Source organism: Callithrix jacchus, chromosome 17 (genome assembly GCF_049354715.1).
Source record: "Callithrix jacchus isolate 240 chromosome 17, calJac240_pri, whole genome shotgun sequence".
NCBI lineage: Eukaryota > Metazoa > Chordata > Mammalia > Primates > Cebidae > Callithrix > Callithrix jacchus.
The window spans coordinates 36778554-36801544 of NC_133518.1; the positions used below are offsets into that span (position 1 = coordinate 36778554).

At 35.0% G+C, this 22991-nt stretch overlaps 1 long non-coding RNA gene across 4 annotated transcripts in view; it reads left to right on the forward strand.

Moving 5' to 3' along the window:
• Nucleotides 1–22991, forward strand: part of LOC144579906 (uncharacterized) — a 535694-nt gene that overhangs the window by 428043 nt on the left and 84660 nt on the right. For all 4 annotated transcript variants that reach the window (XR_013528563.1, XR_013528565.1, XR_013528564.1 and 1 more), the window contains exons 5-6: nucleotides 11397–11499; nucleotides 12056–12137. This is a non-coding gene — a long non-coding RNA (uncharacterized LOC144579906). The remainder of the gene's footprint in view (nucleotides 1–11396; nucleotides 11500–12055; nucleotides 12138–22991) is intronic.

The window sequence follows — 22991 nt, forward strand, 5'->3', positions numbered from 1 at the left end:
CAGACTTTTTTTTTAAATTTTATGAGTACATAATAGGTGTATATCTTTATGGGGTAATAAGATATTTTGATACAGGCATGCAATGTGAAATAAGCACATTATGGGGAATGGGGTATCTGTCCCCTCAAGCATTTATCCTTTGAGTTACAATCTACCTATATTCTTCAAATAATTTAAAATGTACAATTAAGTTATTATTGACTATAGTCACCTATTGTGCTATCAAATAGTAGGTATTATTCGCTGTTTTTATTTTTTCATACTCCTTAACCATCCCCAACTCCCCACTCTAAAGAACCAGATTTTTAAACTCTCTCCCCATATGTTTTTAAAAAGCTTATTTTAATTTCCTAAGGGTGCTAAAATTCTGATAAATTATTCAGAAGTAATAGCATCACAATATTAGCATTTATTTAGTCATCTATGAAGTTGTTCTCCCACCCCCAGAATTACGGCATGTTGGTGAAGTCTTAGGAGGATGCGATTTTTTTTTTTTTTTCATTTTGAAGGGGCTAGGTACATCATATCAAGTTGCGCCTTGGCATTTTAAATGCTATTAGCTTTAGACTTAAGACATCCTCTAAATGAAGTACCAATTACTAGTCACTGTTTAAAATTCAAAGGGGAAGAAGAAAGGAGTTGAGGGTGAAGTTGATAAGTAGTGCTCTGCCCTGGACTCTGAATCTGTACCCTGCTTTGTCCCCATTCCTCTCCTCCTCACATCCACCCCACCTATGAAGTCACTTCTGCTCTAGAGTCTGGGACAACTCCTAACTTCAGTGTAGAAGAATTTAAGTATTTGTAACTGAGTTCTCAGAGAGACTCAATCTTGAATCCATGTTTCTTTGGTTTTACTCTGACTTTTTGTTATATTTCTAGAAGATGCAATTTGTTCCCTGTAATGAGATCATTTCCCCAACTCATACTGCATTCGTGGAAACTAGGTTTGGGGCAGCATCTCAGCAATTCCTTCCAACCTGGGGTTCTCTCTCTCATCTGCTGGTAACCAGTCCATTATTGGTGTTCAAGCAATCACAAACACATTCCACTTTTGAGAAATGTGAGCACATGCTTCTCTGCCCCTTCCCAAAATTTTGCTTAGGATATAAAACATATCCCTGGGTAGCTCTTTTTCTGTCATCACTTTTGCCAGATGCTGATTGCAGAATTCCTGTTTGTTTATTATTAACATCAATTTCAGGAGATGTGTTACCCTCTGTCCAGAACATGAAGTACTTGACTTGAATCTATCTTGCTAATGATTTGTATTTTATTTGCACATGGTCCAATATAAAAAATTCAAGCACTATAATTATAAATATTGGCATTTCAGTCATCTGACCCCTATTTTTTTCACTTAATATTAGGAATTGATTCAATTTACAATGATTGCTGCCTATGTAATTATTTCTTTGTAACACAATATTTTAAGAGCATATTAACTCGTGCATTATGAGATTGAGTATGTCATAATCACACAAAGCAGCAACTTCATCAAGAGTTATAAAAAAGAATGGTATTCCCTTTCAATCATGACTTTATCTCAGATCTATTTATTGTCAGACTCATGAAATTTGGGTAACTTTATTTTGTGTCATAAATAGAAAAAGAAAAAAATGTTCAGTTCAGAGCTCAAATTCCTTTTAGAAGAAAATATAATTGTATGGTAAAACTGTTTAGAGTAAGAAAAACATTATTTGGGTTTTTTTTTTAAGACTACACATAGTTTGTAAATAAGTGTGTACAAAACCCCTTTTGGGCCTTTGTGACCTTTATAAAATACCCTTGATTATAAACAAATAAATTAAGCACATATACCAACTTTTTCTCTTGTAAAGCAACACTTGTAAAATTGTCTTAAACTTGACAGGATTTCTGGATAAATGATACTTTAGTGCCAATAATGTTGTTTCTCTGATAACCTTGCTAAAAGGCTAAATTTGTTGGTGATATTATTTCTCACCATGATACAGATTGCATTTTTAATTTTGCAAATATTTTTTGAGTGGCTACTATGACCTTGATATACTAGACACTAGGCAATCAGGGGTTGATACTGGCTGTAAAGGGATCCACAGGTGTTTTATTTACAGCCAAGTAGAGTCCTCTTTAACTCTGATTCCTGTCTAAATAAGTTGGAAAAATCTAGGATGGAAAAAATAGAAAAGAGTAAGAAAAGCATGTTTCATGAAGAATCATTCTGCAAAAGATTATTTTTTTCTTTCCTTCTTTTTTTGAAGGGGTCAAGCTCAGATAAATAGATTGGATTTGATTTATTCTTTGACATTGGTTTATTTTTTGCTGATAACCTACAGTTCACATCTCACAATTTCCTTTAAAAGTAAATAGGCTTCCAAATTAACCCACCTTGGGAAGGTCTTGTGATTCATGACAACATCCTGCCCATGAGTAAAGAATCTAATCCTGAGCTTTCAAAATGTTGACGTACTGATAAATGCTTAACCTACTGACCTGAAAAGAACACTGATTTGTTTCTGAATTATAAAGTTTTACTGACTGTGTTGCAGGTAGACATTCTAGCCTGTATCTTGCAATCTGTATCCAAGGATTATAATCTCTGTATTTGTACCCTTCAATAAAAAAGAATAGTTCCCATATGAGGAGTCCTCCTTCCCTTCCAAGCTTTCTGATAAACACCTTCCAACTTGTCATAATCTCCCAACTTTGGTGGTGTGTTTTCCCTGGTTGATCCTCACATTTGTCTTCCAATGAACCTTTATCAAATTATTTATGCCTCAACAGCCTTAGTTCTTGTGGACATTGCCAACGTTACCACCTTGTGAACATACTCTATTTATTTAGCCACAGTCTATTTAATGTATGTGTGCATCAAAGTTACATGGCTTTGAAGTTAAGTCGTGTGATGTATAACTTTTCATCTCCCCCATTTTTTTTTACTTCTCTCCTTCCTCAATTACTCTTAATTATTTTGAGGCAGATAATGGTCAGATAAATTTATCTCTTCAGGTAGGTTAGAGTTTTAGCACTGATGTATATGATAATTTCTATAAAAGTTCTAGTTAATACCATAAATTTTGCATAGTGTGAATATATTATAAGCAAATGCTGTAGCTGGAAGTAGGAACTAGGAGGTTGAAGACTTAGCACAAACGTTTGTCACATACAGCCAGATGAGAAAAATATTTGCTTAGAGGAGATTATAAATCGAAGTTATCTTTATGTCTATTAGTAACACTGACATGTTTGTACATGTAAAAAGAGTTATTATTTTAGTTTTTAAATGATAAAAACTCAACATTTTTTCAATTCATGTAAAGATCATCCAGACTCCATGAATATTTTACAAGATTACCTTTCTTTAAATATAGATATACGTAGATAGATAGATACGTAGACAGATAGATATGTGTGTTTAAACAAACAAATGAATAGCTTTGTAAATAGAAGTAGGCAAGGACAATTAATGAATATCTTAATTTCTTAATTGTTCTTTCCTGCTGTGGACTTTTCCCAGTGATTTTTTATTTCAAGTAACAGTTAATTCAGTTAAATGAATTGGGTCTTTTCAGCCAACAGCTACTTCTTGGCCTCACTCCGTGTCTGAGGCATTGAGTCAAGGGTGGGGATTAATCACTTGTTCAGGGAAAATTCCAGAAACAATTGTTAATATCTAGAATCACAGAAGATATTTCCTCATGATAATGTAGTATTGAGAGGGCAGAATTTTCATGTTAAATTATAAGCTGCAGAAGTGAGAAAGTAGCATCAATTACAAATTTATCCATTTACTAGATAATCTAAAACTTTATCATTTGGTAGAGAAACAGCCCATATGATTATTCTGTGTGCCATTTATATGGGTTTAAGACAGAAATGTTTATAGACAGGATGCTAAAATTTCTGCTTTTGAGAATTACCTGATGTCTCACAGGAATTCTGGAAATAATAAGAAAATTACCTGAATTTGCCTTGGACAAATTTTATTTGACAATAAAGCCATACATACCAATAAATCAACTGTTTGGGGGTAAAGATTTTAACCATCAGCTTTCTCTGTGGTGATTTTGCATTTTCATTATGTTATGAGAGTAAGCTATAGCCTAGGCCAGAAGCCCATGGCTTTGGGCTAGAAAGCTGAGAATTTAATGAGGTAGAAAACATATACATGAATTGCAACGTCAATGATGATGTCCTTATAGCTTAACATGCCTGCATAACTGCATTATAAACGGAGACATAAAAAGATACAGCATGTTGACATCAACTTGTAAATCAGCAACCCAAGGGCCTAAGAGCTTCACAACCTTGGAGCAGAATCAGTTTGCATGTTTTCTTCAAAACAATTCAGAATGTGCAACACACATAGAGGACAGCTCTTTTTTCTTTTTCTTTCTTTTTTTTTTTTTGGTAAAGTCTTACTCTAAAAGGAAATCTGAGCTTCTGTGTTAAAATGAAACAACGAAGGTCTTAGAGACAGAATGATGTATACATATAATTTTTTCACTTTAAAAGTTAAGTGACAATGAGAAGCCATTTCTTCCTTGTTATTACTAAAAGCTGACAGAAAGTGATGGGAAAAAGAAAATGGTGGTGGAAAGGGAAGGCGACTGGTTTCAAGTAACACGACTGGCACCAATCTAGTCTGTTGCCTCAGTTTAGTCAAGAGATCTCTGAAAATATCCCAGCCAAATTTATTTATGTTACAACTTTAAGACTCTTGAGAATATCTTTCTAAGCCTTTTGTTAGTTCTGAAAGTCAGTTCTATTTAATTACATACTAATCTTTTTCCTTCTGCTCTTAAGTTTAAAGGTGGCAGCAGCAGTAGCTTGCTCTATGTCCCAGACAATCTCTGCCATACCAGGGCTTCATATCCCCTCGAACACAGAGTTGTTAATTTTTCTAAATTTTTGCCCCCAAACAGGAAAAAAATTAAGAGATTATGATGGAAATTGTGTTAGTTTATTCTTGCATTGCTATAAAGGAATACTTAGGATGGGATAATTTATAAAGAGAAGAAGTTTCATTTTGGCTCATGGTTCTGCAGACTGTACAGGAAACATGGTCAACATCTCCTGGTGAGGGACTCAGCAGGTTTGCAATTATGGCAGAAGTCCAAAGGGGGAACCAGTGCAACACATGGCGAGAGAGGGAGGAGCAGGGGAGGAGCCAAACTTCTTTAAACAACCAGCTCTCACATGAACTAGCAGAGCAAGAACTCACTTATAATAGGAAGGGCACACCATTCATGAGGGATCCACTCCTATGAACCAAACACCTTCCACTAGGCCCCTCCGCCAACACTGGGGATTACATTTCAACATGAGATTTGGAGGAACAAATATCCAAACCATATCAGATACCAACTTAATAATGTTTGTATTTTTTATCAGTATACTTTAGAGAAGATTAAAGAGAGATCCAAGATGGCTGGTCACTAACAGCTCAGGATTGTAGCTCCCAGTGAAAGCTCAGAGAACGAGAGGACACCACACTTTCAGATGAATTTTCATCGCTCATGGACCAGCAGATTTCTAGTGGAGGAGCCCCATGGGTCACCATAGTGACTCTTGTGGCCGGCGCAGCGGTTTTGCCGGTGCCTTGGCGCAGCAGCTCTTCATGCAGAGTAAACAGGACTGGTTCCCTTACTGACCGGTGTTTGGAGCTCTGGGAAGGCAGAGCCGCTTGTTGCAGACTCAAGAAGGAAGCCAGACCAGAGATTCCTGGGCAGAAGAGCACCATCAGTCTTATCGCTGCTATTTTGGATGGCGCAGTGGGTTGCTTGAATCCCAGCACTGGGAATCAATAAATTGGACGTTGACTCAGAAACCTAATTAGAAAGGCGGTAATTGTAAAGATGACAGATGGATAAATTTATAATAAAGGGAAAAAACCAGCCTAAGAAGGCCGAGCATACCCAAAATCAGAACCCCTCTCTCTCTACAGGGGATTGCAGTTCCTCATCAGCAACGGAACAAGCCCTGATGGAAAAGGACTGTGTTCCATTATCTGAAGTACACTTTAGAAGGTGGATGATAAGAAACTTCTGGGAATTAAAAGAACTTGTTCTAACCCAATGTAAAGAAACTAAGAACTTTGAAAAAAGGTTTGATGAAATGCTGAAAAGAATAGACAATATAGAGAGGAATATAAATGAACTAAGGGAGCTGAAAAATACAACACGAGAACTTAGTGAAATATGCACAAGTTTAAATAGCAGAATGGATCAAGCAGAAGAAAGGATATCAGAGGTCGAAGACCAACTTAATTGAAATAAGACGACAAGACAAGAATAGAGAAAAAAGGATGAAAAGGAATGAGCAAAGTCTCCAAGAAATATGGGACTATGTGAAAAGACCCAATCTACGTTTGATTGGTGTACCTGAATGTGATGGAGAGAATGAATCCAAGCTGGAAAATACTTTTCAGGATATTATCCAGGAAAATTTTCCCAATCTAGCAAAGCAGGACACTATTCAACCCCAGGTAATACAGAGAACACCACAAATATATTCCTCAAGAAGAGCAACCCCAAGGCACATAATCGTTAGATTCACCAGGAGAAACAAAGGAGAAAATTCTAAGGGCAGCCAGAGAGAAAGGTCGGGTTACCCATAAAGGGAAGCCTATTAGACTTACAGCAGATCTCTCAGCGGAAACCCTACAAGCCAGAAGAGAGTGGGGGCCAATATTCAACATACTTAAAGAACAGAACTTTCAGCCTAGAATCTCATATCCTGCCAAACTAAGCTTCACAATTGAAGGAAAAATAAAATCTTTTATGAATAAGCAAGTACTCAGAGATTTTATTACTACCAGGCCTGCTTTACAAGAACTTCTGAAAGAAGCATTATACATAGAAAGGAACAACCAGTATGAACCTTTCTAAAAATATACCAAAAAGTAAAGAGCATCAACATAAAGAAGAATTTACATCAATGAACGGATAAAATAGCCAGTTAACATCAAATGGCAGTAACCCTAAATTTAAATCGACCAAATCCCCCAATCAAAAGATACAGCCAAAACCTAATGGTGTATCCAAAGATACACAAAAACTCAAAACAAAGGGTTGGAGAAAAATTTACCAACCAAATGGAGAGCAAAAATAAATAAATAAACAAAAAGCAGGAGTTTCAATTTTCACATTTGATAAAATAGATTTCAAAGCAACAAAGATACAGTGGTAAAAGGATCAATGCGACAATAAGAGCTCTTAATACCCAGATACATAAGACCCATAATGAGATTTAGACTCAACGAGACAGAAAATTAATAAGGATATCCAAGACTTCAACTCAGATCTGGAACAAGTAAACTCAATAAATATTTATAGAGTTCTCCATTTTAAATACACAAAATATTGATCAGCCATTATTAATACCCATTTTTAGAATGAAGCAATATTCCTGTTCTCTCTCCCTCTTTTTCTTCCTCTTTCTTCCTCTCCTTCTCTCCTTTTTTATGTTTCAACATCCTAGTTCCTCACCTCTACTCAATACAGTCCTCTGAACACCTGATTCCTTGTGATTCTCCCGTCCCACTGAAACCTCAAAAATAAATAAATAAATAAATAAATAAAATTTAAAAAAAGAAAAAAAAAAGATTAAAGATAAAGTAGCAGTAGAACATAGGTTTCTGTGGCTTTTTTTTTTTTTGAGTTAGACTTCCTATGTTCAAGTCCAAGATCTACTACTTAAAATAGGTAGCCTTGAATTAGTTATTTTCAGTAAACCTCATCTCTTCATTTATAAAATGGTAATTATAATGATAATGATGGCTGTATCAACTTGGCTTTTTTACCTAGAATAAAACTTAGCACAAGTAACACATTCCTTATAGGGAATTAAACTTTTGACAGTGCAGCTCTTTTCTGAAATCCTCCTCTAATTAATCAGAAATATAGATGTACACCTATGTCTGTGTATTTCACATGAATTAATGTTTATCATAATTTTGAACCTTGACTCCATACATATTAATGAAAAATAGGGAAAAACCTACTTTGAAGACAAAATGTTAATATCTAAGGTGGCAGTAGTCCTCTTAGAATATCTTTTCTGTTGAACATTGGAGGTTGTCTTTTGTTAAAAAGAAAGCACATCCACTCTCAAGATTTATAACTAAGTTAAAAACTAAAAAAACATTTGATTGCCAAAAGTTCCATTAACTATCAAAACTAGAACATTTATTTATTTATTTTTATTCCAATAGCTTTAGGGGTACAGGAGGTTTTTGGTTACATGTGTGAATTGCATTGTGGAGAAGTCTAAAATTTTAGTGCACCTGTCAACTGACTAGTGTACATTGTACATAATATGTAGTTTTTTGGTTTTTCTTCTAACCTATAGTTTTTTATTCCTCACTTCCCTCTCACCCTACCCCCTTCTGTGTCTCTAATGTCCAGTATACCACTCTATATGACTTTTTGTATCCATAGCTTCACTCCCACTTATAAATGAGAACATGTAGTTGATTTTTCATTCCTGAGTTACTTCCTTTAGAATAATGGCCTCCAGTTCCACCCAAATCAATGCAAAAGGTATTATTTTGTTCTTTTTTATGGCCGAGTAGTATTCCATCATGTATATATACCACAATTTCTTTACATACTCATCAGTTGATGGGCACTCAGGTTTGTTCTGTGTCTTTGCAATTGTGAATTGTGCTGCAATAAACATATGCATGCAGGTATCTCTTTGATATAATGACTTATTTTCTTTTGGGTAGATACCCACTAGTGGGATTGCTTGATCAAATGACAAACCTACTTTCTGTTATTTCCATCCATTTTTTCATACTGTTTTCCATAGAGGCTATACTAATTTAAATTCCACCAACAGCATATAGACATAACCTTTTCACTACATCCACACCAACATCTGTTGTTTTTTGACTTTTTAATAATGGTCATTCTGGCTAGGGTAAGGTGATATCTCATTGTGGTTTTAATTTGAATTTCCCTGATGATTAGTGATGTTGAACATTTTTTCATGCTTGTTGGCCATTTGTATATATTCTTTTGAGAATTGTCTATTCATGTAATTTGCCTGCATTTTAATGGGCTTATTTTTTTTTCTTGCTTATTTGTTTGAGTTTCTTGTAGACTCAAAGGATATTAGTCCTTTGGCTGGATGCATAGTTTGCAAATATTTTCTCCCATTCTGTAGTCTGTCTGTTTACTCAAATAATAATTTCTTTTTTTGTTCAGAAGTTTTTCAGCTTAGTTAAGTCCCATTTATTTTTGTTTTTGTAAAACTAGAACAGTTACAAGAATTTGTTTTATGAAAAAAATATCATTTAGTTTTTAACCACCTGAGCGAATAGTCAGAAATTTAATATTTTATTAATTTTGGTAGTTATCTTTATGTTTCAGTACGTGGGAAAAATAGACATTTTCTATATACACCAACAGAACTAAATGAAATTTAATTTAAAAATCAAAATATGCATTTCAGTATTTTCCATTTTTGTCTGATGTTAAGCATTGCCCACCCAGAGTTCTTTGTGATAATTCAGATTCCTAGGGTTTATTCTGGAGCTATCAAATCAGAAACTCTAAGACAGTCTGAAATAACACTCAAGGTTATTCTTACGATTAGATAAGTATGTGAAGAACTAATGCAAATATTTCTCTGAGTTAAGCACATCTTTTAAGATTTTTAATCATTGCCAAACAACATGGACCTTCTAAGAAAGAGGCTTTTATAAAAAATAATGCAACTGAATTTGAATAGTAATAACGTTTACATTTTGTAAACAAAACCAAATTCAATTATCTTAATTTCTTTTAATCATCTCACACTATTCAGATCAGTAACATTTAAATTCATGAATTTCTCAGGTTCATAAGGTGCTTTGAGAGTCAAAAAATAAGAAGTGCAAATCATTAGGTAAGGAGATTTTTAAGTATATAGCTCTATTGTTGCTGGTTTAATTTGTGAAGAGGTTTTAAATATTGATTTTTTTTTCCCTTCAACAAATGATTTAAACTGTCTGCATATTGGTGCATGCCAAGCTATTGTGTGAAACTTTACCAGCTGGGAATTATCCCCTCATTCTCTGGTGTGATTAACACTTCCAGCTGTAGAATAATTAAAATGTCAATCAGTTCTGAAACAGAGCAAAACAGTTTCTCATTTGATCCGTCAGTTGGAAGGCTAAATGAAGGAGCACATCAGGTGTCTAGCTCTTCTCACAACAAGAGTTCACATCCTACCTCTGTTTTCCTTCACCTCCCCTCTTCTGCCTTCATATACACAAACACACACTGTGGACTCTGGGTTTTGGTTGTGTTCAAATTTTGTTCTTTGATATGTCATCAGTCTTTCAAAATTTGTTGTATTGATTATCTTTATGAAAAACTTTGGGAAATAATGAGAGCAGAAGGTGGGGAGGTTTTTGGATTTAAATGTGTTTTCTCCATGGTATTGTTCCTTGAACCATGTAAACATACAGTCCATTAGTTTTGAAACTTCTTCTTTCCTTATCTTACAGCACTGACATGATATGTTTCATCATCACTTAGAACCAGGACCTGAAGGAATGATAAAGCTTCTAGACCTATAAAAAACAAAGTGATGGGGAAAAAATAGTCACAGCATGTTATTGATGTCTAATGTTTCTGAGTGTTTTAGAGTCTGTAGACTCTTGCACATAGTGGCTGGAAAATACAATATGGACACATATATTTAAATCAATACATCTCTGAAAGCCCCAGCCCCACTTCTGCTTCTTAAATTCTTTTTATAGGTCTCGATGCCTAGAGTCAGCAGCAGCAGCAGTGTGGCTTTTACATTTTTCTGTTAGAGTTCTTTTTAACTTAATTAAAGCTTTAATAGAAGTTTTATTTCCCTTAGAGGGTTACTCTAAGGTTTAAAGTGGCCTTAAAAATAAGTACCCCAAATACCTGTTCATCAAACATCCTTTTGAACTTTTTGTTTTACTCAGAAGAATATTACTAATCAGATAAAAATGAACTCTTTCAGATGAATATGATACTCTAGATAACGATCCCTAAGTCTTCTGTAGTGGTTATTTTAGTGGTTTCTTTGAAGTCTTAAGAAGAGGTGGTAGCAACATGTAAGTGAAAGGGTGTCAAATTGGTAGAAGCTAAAAAAGGTTGGGTTTCTGAGTGATGTCCTCTCATTTGAAGAAACCTTGAGCAACTCTTTAGCCAGCACCTGCCGTGCTGGCAGGCTAAACCTCAGATTACATGGTGAGGTTCCTGATTCATATGATCAAGGTCATACCACCCACAAATACAGTTATAGGCTTAACCTTTTAAATGCCCTTGTCGTTTCCTTCCTTCTAAAGCAGTTGTGCACACAGTGCAATTTACTGAATGTTGGGATAGCACAAAATATTTGCTCTTTTCACTAATTTTCTTTTTCTCTCTCTTTTCAACACCCTAAAGCTTTTTCAAAGGTTCCAAAGGAGTCAAAGCAGCTGAATCTTGATTTACTGTTGTGGGCAATAGAATTATTTTGCTGATTGCTGGAATCATTGTTCCTATACATGTAAGAAAAATAATCTTTTCCCCCAATTAATATGTATTCATTGAAAGGCTGAGATTACATCAGCAAGAGCTAGTTCTCTACCCCTAAATATTCATACTTAAAAAGAAAATTTGGAATCCAATAAGAGAGATGAGACTATGGTTCAATTAAAAAAATTGTCTTTAAAAAGGATGATGAAATTCCTTCAAGTACAAGGTATGCTCTTTGAGTTGTTATAAACTTCTTATTGTTGGAATTTTACTCTGGGTAGCAGATATTTTAATGTTGATGAATCCCAAATGCAATTCCCTGGGCTATTTTTGAAGACTATGGAACATTAGAGAGCAAAAAATATAAACTTACCAAAAAAAGTCAGCATTGCATCTGAATGGGTTCAAAACAAAATCAGTCCATATCTTGATGCTGTGTGCATTCTCTGAGAACACAATAAACACAAATGGTGCCAGAGGGAAAAGAGAAAGGGCTTCTGTTGCCTTCAAATAAAGGCGGTATCTGACAAAAGGGGAAGCAAATGATACCTTGATATGCCATTAACAAATGCCTTGTATATCTACAGCTGCATTCTATGAGCACTTTGGAAATTAAAGGATTGCCAGCTTTTCCACTTTGGGACAAAAAACATTTGTGCTAAACAGCCGGTAAGTAAATGCAGTAAACATATTTTTACAGTGAATAGAATTGGTTTATATTTCGGGGACTGATTGTGAATTTCTACTGCTTCTTGATTAGCAAACATTTGGCAGTTCCCGAGTCTTTAGACATTAAAATGCCAAAACAGATTTTTATTCTCAGACTGAGCTCCTATATTTTTTTCATTCCTCCAACAATTATCCTCAAAACATTTGAAAGCACTGAAATAAAACGTGTTCTGAAAACACATTTGGAAATGTTTTACCTGTGTAACTTTAATAAGCATGTAAATAAGAAAAAATACTGGGTTGCTGTCTAACTTACTTAGGGCAAAGATGAGAACACAGTACATAGGTAATTACTGTTGGAAATGTTGGTGGGCATTTCCTGGGGCCTTGCCTTGGGACAATGGAAGATTTTATTGCTGAACATCAGAGCTGGTAAAAACAGATGTTTGTGCAAAGTCTCTTGGGTGTATCTCCTAGTAGTAATGTTCCTGCTAATTTTTAAAAATCAATAAATTTCTGAGAGGTTTAAAAGTTTTCAGTAATGATTTCCATCTCTTTTTAAGAGTCATGTCCTTACACATTTTTTGTGTTGTTACATTGAGATTATTGGAGGCTTTTTTTAAAATGATCATTTTTAGTATCTTACACTTTCACCTTAAAAAATTTTAAGATTAGGAGATTGATTATATTTGTTTTGCATTCACCCATTGATTGTAATTTTTAGTTGATTATATAGAAACCAATGTTTTAATCTGCCAACTTTATATAAAACTTGAAATTTCAGAGAAAACAAGTAGGCAAAATAGTATAATTTTTACACTGGCTCACATCTTGGTTGCAATATAGGATTTTGCCATCTTCTATGATTGAGTGTGTATGTACATATGTGTGTGTGCGTATTTTGTGTATGTGCATAAGTGGAGGTTGTGATTTTATCATTGTAATTAAACTTTAAAATGTAATGGCATGTATTAATTTTCTATTGCTTCCATAACAAATTACTACAAATTTAATGGCTTAAAACAATACACATTATCTTATAGTCCTGGAGGTGATCAGTCTGAAATGAGTTTCACTGGTTTAAAACAAAGTGTTGATGGGATTGCATTTCTTCTGGAGGCTTTAAGAGAATAATCCTTTGTCTTTCCTTTTCTGTATTCTAGAGGCCACATGTTTGTATTCTTTGGTTTTCAAGGAATCTTCACAACCAGCCGATACATCACTCTGATCTCTGTTTTCATTAGCACATTTCTTTCTCAGACTCTGATTCCTCCTGCATCCCTCTGACAAGGACCCCTGTAATTACATTGGTCACATCTGGATAGAGAGCCATCATTCTGACTACTACTGGCATTCACTAAAATAAAATCCTTGCTACTCACCTCTCTCTTATGTAAATCTTCCCATGATTTCTTCTCTCTCCTGAACGCCAAAATTTTTATCCATATAGTTCTTCTATTTACTTAAGAATATTATTCTTGAGTATACATGAAATTTATGCTAATGCAACTTGCTCAACCTTCCCCAACATGCCTACTTTATAAACTTTGGACTTTTCCTTGCCCCCTTCCCTGTGTGAAGTTGGAGCATTACTTCCAGCACAAACTTCTTCTGCTTATATCTTTTTTTCTAGTGCTGCTTCAATTTCCTGAAATGGAAGCACAACTTTCTCCTGGAGGTTCCATTTCTCTAAGAGGACCTTCCACTGGAAGTAAATTCTTTTCTACTTCTCCAGCTTAAGGTACATGGAAGGAGATGCCTTATTCCTTATTCGTTGATGCCTCTTCCACATCATTATTCTGCAACCACCATCTAACACCACATCATTATTCTGCAACCACCATCTAACACCACGTCATTATTCTGCAACCACCATCTAACACCACGTCATTATTCTGCAACCACCATCTAACACCACGTCATTATTCTGCAACCACCATCTAACACCACATCATTATTCTGCAACCACTATCTAACACCACATCATTATTCTACAACCACCATCTAACAACCCCTCCTCCTTTGAAGTTGATGATATCTGGTGGTTGCTTTTCTTTCCTCATTTTTGACATGATATGCTAGCTTCAAATTCACCATATATTCCTCATTTTATTTGTTGTTTTATTCTTATGATTTATAGAAATCATTCCTTAGACACTTTGTTGTCCATATTGCTATCATCTACCAAACTAGTTTCACCTTTAACATCAATGGCCTTTATTATCACCTCCCCATATTGTCCCTTACATATGACAATATTCAAATCTTGAAATTACTTGGATATGATGAGATGAAAGATGAACTCTAAGGTTTCACTTTGAGACTCTACCCTTCTTCTCTTCCAACTCTTCCCTTTCCCTTTATTTTTTCCTGACCCTGTTTTCCAATTTCACCTGATTCCATGTCTGTAAACTTCTCTATTTTCTCTATCTTTTAGCCTCTCCTATAAATCCTTATTCATATTCTGGAGCAGTGCTTCTGAAACTATCTGTGAGGTGAAGTACCAGTTTTCATTTCCCAATCCACTGTCAACTAATGTTTCATTAAAATATAATAATCATTAATTTTACTTGAGAATTGAAAAAGACAAGTACATACAAAATACAAATAATATTTTTAGAGTCAACAGATGTAAATTTTCTGTTACTATAATCAAAGCAAATAGAGTAGAATAAAATAATTATAAAAATCACACATAACACATTGAAAATCTGCTTGTAAGTGACTAATATAGCCATTTTACTTATGTTTGTATGATATACTTCAATCATAACCAACTGGAATTTCATTGAGATTGCACTGAATTTATAGATTAAATTGATAAAACCTGATATCTTGACAATACTGTTTTCCTATCTATGAACATAGAATATCTCTCCACTTATTTTGTTTCTTCCTTGATTTCTTTTATTAGAGTTTGTGGTTTTTCTCATATATATTTTGTTTATGTTGGATTTATATCTAATTATTTCATTTTAGCATGCTAATATAAATGGTATTCTATTTTTATTTTCAAATTCCACTTAAGCATTGCTGGATTATAGGTAACTAATTTACTTTTATATACTAACCTTGTATTCTGCAATCTTGCTATAATCACTAGTTCAAGTTTTTTTGTTGTTTTAAATTTTATACATAGATTATGTCATCTATGAACAAAGAGTTTTATGTCTGTATACCTTCTTCAAGAAGGTTTCCTAAGAAAAATACACATGAGTCTAAAACCCACTGGCCTGCATACTGAATACCTGCATGCTTTCTTCAATTTTCTCCTATGTTTTAGTCATTTTTATTCAAACACAGAATGATATTTAATTTACCCCTTCTAATTACTTTCCTCTTTTCTTTACTGACTTCTATTCCCTGCCTCCTGCTTCTAAATTTCTTTCTGTTCTTTATTCTGTTCTTTAATGAGATACAAATATGATAATTTTAATATGTAATCTCTGTGGGTAAATTAATATTTTGAATTAGGACCTCTACCTTTCGTTCCATCTTATTTTTAATTCCTCTGGGCAAGTCTTCTTATGTTTTTATCATTTTAATAAAAGTATGAACATCTGTTTTCTCAAGGCTACTTATGTTAATTTCTTGTCTCATTTCACTAGTACCTGCATGTCCTGAGTCAGCTAGGATAAGTATCTAGACCTGTGGTTTTTTTCTTTCTGTATGGGCAGAATTCTAAAATGATGTCTGTGATTCCTGCTCCTGAAATACACAACTTTTTGTAATCTCCTTTTGCATGCAAGTGAAACCTGTAACTCACTTATAACCAGTAGAATACAGCAAAGGTGAAGAGAAAGCTTAGGTGTATCTAAGGTCTTCAGTTAGTTGATTTTGAGTTAATAAAAAGGGAGATTATCCTGGATTGGCCCTACTTAATAACGTGAGCCCTTTAAAAGAGGCTCTAAGCCTTTTCCAAAATAAGACACAGGAAATAGCAGATTCTCTCACCCTTTCTGGTGTTGGAGAAGTGAGCTACCATGAATTTTACAGCCAAACAAGAATGAATCCTTCCAACAACCCGAGGAAGCTTGGAAGTGAATAATTCCTAGGTGAGCTTTCAGATGAGAATATATCCCAATCACCATTTTGATTTCAGCTTTGTGAAACCTTGAGCAGAGTACCCAGTGAAGCTGTGCCCAAATTTCTGACCTATAGAAACTTCGAGTTAATAAATATGTGCTGGTTTAAGCCACTAAATTTGTGGTAATTTGTTATGTAGCAGTAGAAAACTAAGACTAATTTCTTTCAATTTCCACATTTACTCTTAAACTAATTTCTGTCTCTTCTACCTACACAATATCACTTACTCCCATCTTTCACCTTCTCATCACTACCACTTTGGTTTGTTTATTTATTTATTTTATTTTATTTTCTATTACTAAAATGGCCTTTTGAACGATCTCTGTCCTCTCCAGCCAGCTCACTCTAAGAACCACTAGAAGCACTAATTATGCCGTTCTAGCTGTGAGAGAAGATGCTCACTGTGGTCATAAGTAGAGAGGTTGATCTAGTGGTCTTGGCAGAAGAGCATGATTAGATGAAATTTCCAGGGAAGAACTATTAGAACAGGTGGCTGGAATGGAGATGGTAGGACCCTGAAGATAAGTTAAGGATTTGAGAAATCACTTATGCATAAGAAAATATTTTCTTATGCATAAGTGACTATGTTGAATAGGCTATCCAAGTAGACATCAAAAATAAAATATGCTGGTTATTTTAACATTACAAATATAACAAGCTGAGAACAAATGAAATTACTCACTTTTTATGTTGTTTCTCATGACTTCTTTCATAGAAACTTAGTAGAAGTTCCCCTTTGGCCTTTTGAGAAGAAAGTTTTAAAAATGTGCGCTTATATAACTCAATACAACTTACAAAAGTCATGTATTACAAAGTCCATGCAGAAAGTTGATATCACATTAAAAAATTCTGTAATTATCAAGCCTTCTAACTAAAAGTGAGTCAGTCAGGCTCTTTTATACAGAATCTGCTTTCCACTAGGAAAAAGCAAATGCCAGTGTTAATCAACCCAGCATGGAAGTTAATTAGAACCCCAAGAACAAGCGGATGGGCTTAGCACCTTGGACACACGAATATCTTGTTTCTAAAGATGACCTCAAAAGATTGCATAACAATCAAGCCCAGCACAAGTCAGAAGTAACTAATTAACTTCCCATTTTTCCCTTAGTAATTTAGTCTTGTTCTTTAAAAATATTTCTAAACTGAGAAATCTCCATTAATTGCTGCATATTGGTTGTTTAAATGTGGGTAATGATCCTTTACTTGATTGTATATATCCATCATTTAATTTATCTTTGATATGTGCTTTATAAACAACTGTCAAACATGAAGCAACTTTAGTTAATAGCCTCATTAAATTTGATTGTAGATACAGAATTTTAGAGACTGGAAAACTTTCTGACATTGCATGGAAAATATTTTCTTATCCACCTTGCAATTAGGGGAGAAATTGAGCTAACCTCTCCCCCAGACATCATTGAGGGTGACTGCTTCATGATCTCAAACCTCTGGAGGCTTATAGTGGAAATGGTTGGGAAGAAGGCACTACATCAAAGCAGGCTTTCTTGTCAATAATTACTTTGATGTTTTTGGTTCTGCTCTCACCTATTTTAGGTGTGAGTTCTGCCTACATAGTGGTTACTCAGCCCCAGCCCTGATGAAAGGGAGGTTAGGGGTTACCTCAGATGTTTCTTTGGCAGTTTGTTTGTTTCCTAGAATTGGTCAATCTGCTGAGGTCCTACAATTCTCTTCACTGATTTGAACAAACTTGACTCTGCTTTTCCTTTAAATTTCTGTATAGAACCCTGACAACTGCTCTACACTTTGTCTTGTTGATTTCCCCCATGCCTCTAAGTTTCTTATGACCTCTGGATTTTCCCTTTGGCTCTGCAGAACACTGCTACTTCCAAACTCTAGAGTAAGATTCCTGTAAAGACTGAAACCTCAGAAGTGACTGCTTCACAGATAGACATCTCATTTTTAATTGAGATTTCAAGTATTTAACACTTATCATGTTAACCCATTATACTCTCCTCCATTTGCTCATAAACAACAAAACAATACCAAAAATGAATGCTCACGGAGTGCTAACAAAAGGCAACCTATTAGAGATATAGACATAATGAATAGGACTCTGACCTTGAGAGGTTGGTAAATAGAAATTTAAAAAATGAAATAAGTAAGGTTACTGCTATAGAAATAGATCACAGGCTACAGATTGCTACTGGCCCTAGGAAGCAGAAAGGCAGCACAGGTATAGCAAGGGACCTTTTATTATATAGGTAGAACCTTGTTGGGGGTAATGGTGAAAGCCCATGAGCCCTTGCTCTGGGCTGCTCTGGTGAATCGGTACTCCCCTTCACTGTTTCGCTGACTAGACAACTAGAGAGGCATTATGGAGCTGTGTCCCCTTTCTACTTACATGAATTATTTGCATTGCTTGTTTGTGAATTTTAGCAAAATAAACTGAATGCAAACAATGCCATGTCCAAGTAATCTTGCTTGACAGTGTTTGAATCTCTATCAGACTTTGCAGTTTGCCTACTTTATTCCTTCTTTCAGTTCAGCCCCCCAAAAGACACAGAAGTTACATTGACAAAAAGTGTGGGCCTGAAGAACTAAAGCAAGATGGTTAGAAACCACTGGGCAGGGAGAGGTGGATTTGTGCTTGTGTGGAGGGAAATAGCTGGCAGGGCTGAAAAGGTTTGCATGCACAGCATGGAGACCGCTTAGGAGAGGAGCTTTCAATTGTGCTCTTTTCTCATAGTGCCACACTGGCTTGAATAGATGTTCACTTCCTCCTATTTTTGACAGAAAAGAAGCTGTGACTATGTAGGGCTACTGGAGTCAGTAGGGTGACCTCAGAGAGGCTCAAGACCAAACAGACTGGGAGGCTAGCTTCTGAATAAGCCCTGATCCCCTCGCCTCCCACCACCACTGTCACCCAGCTTGAAATAACCGAACAATGGAGGAAGGCTCTGGGCGAGAGCTGTGTCATAGCACAGGGTTCCCTGAAAGCCAGTGCCAACTGTTGAGTTGGGGGCAGACTATGGCTCCTCAGCCTCTGCCTTGTAGTATATCTCTCCCACCTTTAACTAGGCCAGGAGCAATACATGCTCTACCATATACACATTGCCAGTGAGATGCTGGATATGCCCAGGGAAGACATGCTGGCAGAAAACTCAGACTTTTGAGGGGCAGAGTCATGAAATAGGAGAGTCAATAAAATGAGCAAGTCAGACCAGATAAACCCGATTTAATTGAAGCTTCAAGTCAAGAATTAAAAATAAGAACACTATCCTCTAATAAAATAGAATAATAACAAAATGAGGGAAATGCAAGCCATTTTAAAGAAACACAAAGTAGAAAACTTGGATGTAGAAAGAAAATAAAATGTTAAAAATGGATAATTATACTTGAAAATGCATAAATGAGAGTATGAGGTCAAGAAACTCTCATGAAAAGAATAGGCAGGAATTAAGAGAGAAAAATTTGAAAAGTTAAGGTATGAAAAATTTAGTACTAGAAGCATCAATATCTAAATATTAGTATACAAAAGAGAAAATATTGGATGGAGAGGAAATTGTTGAATAAATAATGCATAATTTTTCAGAACTAGAGCAAAATAAATAAATCATATTGAAGAGATTCCTAGTATGACAAATAGGACAAATAAGGAAACATTTACATCTAGACATATTTTAATTAACATCAACCATATCAAGAATATTTCAAAAGCTTGCGGATAGAGCAGGATCTTCCTAAAAGAGAAAGACTTAGATTGACTTTAGCTTTCTCTTAGTGACACAAGAAGCAAGAAATGAGGTCACAATTGCAAAGGAAAATAATTTAAACACGGGATTTTATTCTGGTTTTTATTATTAAATGTTCGTGGCAAACAAAAAGATAAAGAATAAGAAACATATTTACTATAGATTTATGAAATAGTAAATCATTACTTTTTTGTGGAAGTATTTTGCTTGCACACACCAATCACATTCCTTCCCAGTATGTTGAGTTTGATGGTCATCTTTCCATGCATGTGTTTATATGTTTAGTTGTGGATGCATTTCTAGATAATATGTCATTTTTTTGCATATTTTAAAAAAGCAGCCAGGTATTTTATTATCATTAAGCTATCACTTCTTTGGCGGCAGGGAGGTTTCTTCATTTGTATAAAACAGCAGTTGTCAAAGAGTTACATGGAAAAATTAAGGTAATATTGATTATCTTCTCATGCAGGCAGCTAAACAAAATTTATTTCCACTGTAATTATTTCCAGTGAACATTTCCTTAATATGCTGACAGAAACTCAGTAATAGATAAGTACAGTAGTTGCAATATCATTTATGGCCTTTACAATACAACTGTAGTCTTAAAATACATGTTGTTAGAACTATTTGTCAACACAGATAGTACTAGAAACTCTGAGCATTTTGCTAGACTCTGGTTTGAATATCACCCACTGATTGTGCAAAAGGTGTAAATTGTGTTTATGTGCAATCATTGATAGGCTAATGAAACTTTTCTTCCAATATCATAGTTCTAAAAACAGACACATAGACTAATGAAACAAATAGAGAATCCAGAAACAAATCCATACACCTGCAATGAACTTTTTCAACAAAGGTGCCAAGAATATGTAGTCTCTGCAATAAATAGTGGTAGAGTAAAGACAGTGTGCTTAATAAATGGTTTTGGAAAAACTGAATATCCATGAGCAGAAACATAAAACTAGATGCTTATAACTTACCATACACAAAAGTCAAATCAGAATGAATTAGAGAATGATGGTTTCCAGCTTCATCCATTTCCCTGTAAAGGACATGAATTCATCCTTACATGGCAAACCAACACAGGAACAGAAAATCAAACACCACATGTTCTCACTTATAAGTGGGAATTGAACAATGAGAACACATGGACACATGGAGGGGAACATCACATGCTGGGGCCTGTCAGGGGATGGGGAGCTAGGGGAAGGATTGCATTAGGAGAAATAGCTAATGGAGATGACGGGTTGATGGGTGCAGCAAACCACCACGGCACATGTATACCTATGTAACTAACCTGCACGTTCTGCTCATGTATCCCAGAACTTAAAGTATATTAAAAAACTTAAAAAATGAATTAGAAATTTAAATCTAAGATGTCGAACTATGAAACTACTATAAGAAGACATTGAGGAAAATCTTCAGGACATTGGTCTGGGGAAAGAATTATTGAGCAATACCCTACAAGCACAGGCAACCAAAGCAAAACTGGACAAAAAGCTTCTGCACGGCAAAAGATACAATCAACATGAAGAGAAACCCCACATAAAGGGAGAAAATATTTGCAAACTACCTATCTGACAAAGGATTAATAACCAGAACGTATAAGGAACTCAAACAACTCTATAGGAAACAGTCTATTAATCCCATTTTAAAATGGGTGAAAAAAACCTGAACAGACATTTCTCAAAAGAAGACTTCAAACAGGCATATGAAAAGGAGCTCAACATCATTCATCATCAGAGAAATGCAAATCTAAACTATAATGATATATCATTCCACCCGAGTTAAAATGTCTTATATCCAAAGACAGGCAATAACAAATGCTGGTGAGTATGTAGAGAAAAGGGAACGTGTGGGCACTACTGGTGGGAATTTAAATTAGTGCACCCTCTATGGAGAATAATTTGGAGGTTCCTCAGAGAACTAAAAATTGAGCTGCCATATGATCCATCAATCCCACTGCTGGGTATATACCCAAAAGAAAGAGTCAGTGTATCTAAGATATATCTGCATTCCTATGTTTGTTGTAGCACTATTTACAATAGCTAAGATTTGGAAGCAACCTAAGTGTCCATCAACAGAGGAATGGATAAAGAAAATGTGGTATACACAATGGAGTACTATTTAGCCATAAAAACAATGAGATCCTGTCATTTGCAACAACATGGATGGAACTGGAGATCATTATGTTAAGTGAAATAAGCCAGGTACAGAAAGACAAACATTGCATGGTCACACTTACATGTGGAATCTAAAAATTGAAACAGTTGAACTCATGGACAGAGAGAGTAGAAGGGTGGCTACCAGAGGCTAGGAAGGTTATTGGGGGTTGTGGGGGAGGTACAGAAGGCTAATAGTTACCAAAAATAAATAGAATGAGTAAGATCTACTATTTGATAGCACAACAGGGTGACTCTTGTCAATAATAATTGTACTTTTTAAAATAACTAAAAGAATGTAATTGGATTGCTTATAACTCAACAGATAAATGCTCAAGGAGATGGATACTACATTTTCCATGATGTGCTTATTTCACGTGGCATGCTTGTATCAAAACATCTCACGTACCCATAAATATATACACCTACCATGTACCCACACAAAGTTTTTAAATAATAATTTAAAATAAGAAATAAATAGAACTTATAAATATCAGTATTTACCTTTACAGAGAAAAAAGCCAATAAAATGAAATAAGTTACCATGCACAATGGAAAAAAAAATACTTTTAACTGTGCTAAGATATACATAACATAAAATTTACTATATTGACCAATTTTAAGCATACAGTTTTTGTTAAGTACATTTACATTATTGTGAAACCATTACTGCCATCCATGTCCATAACTTTTTCATCTTCTCAAAATGAAGCACTGTATACATTCAACCCTGACACTCTGTTCCTTCCTCTCCCAAACCCTTGACCACCACCAACCTACTTTCTGTCTCTGTTAATTTGACTACTTTAGGTACTTGGTATAAGTAGAATTGAACTATCTTTGTCCTTTCATGACTGGCTAATTTCACTTAACATAATGTCTTCAAGGTTCAT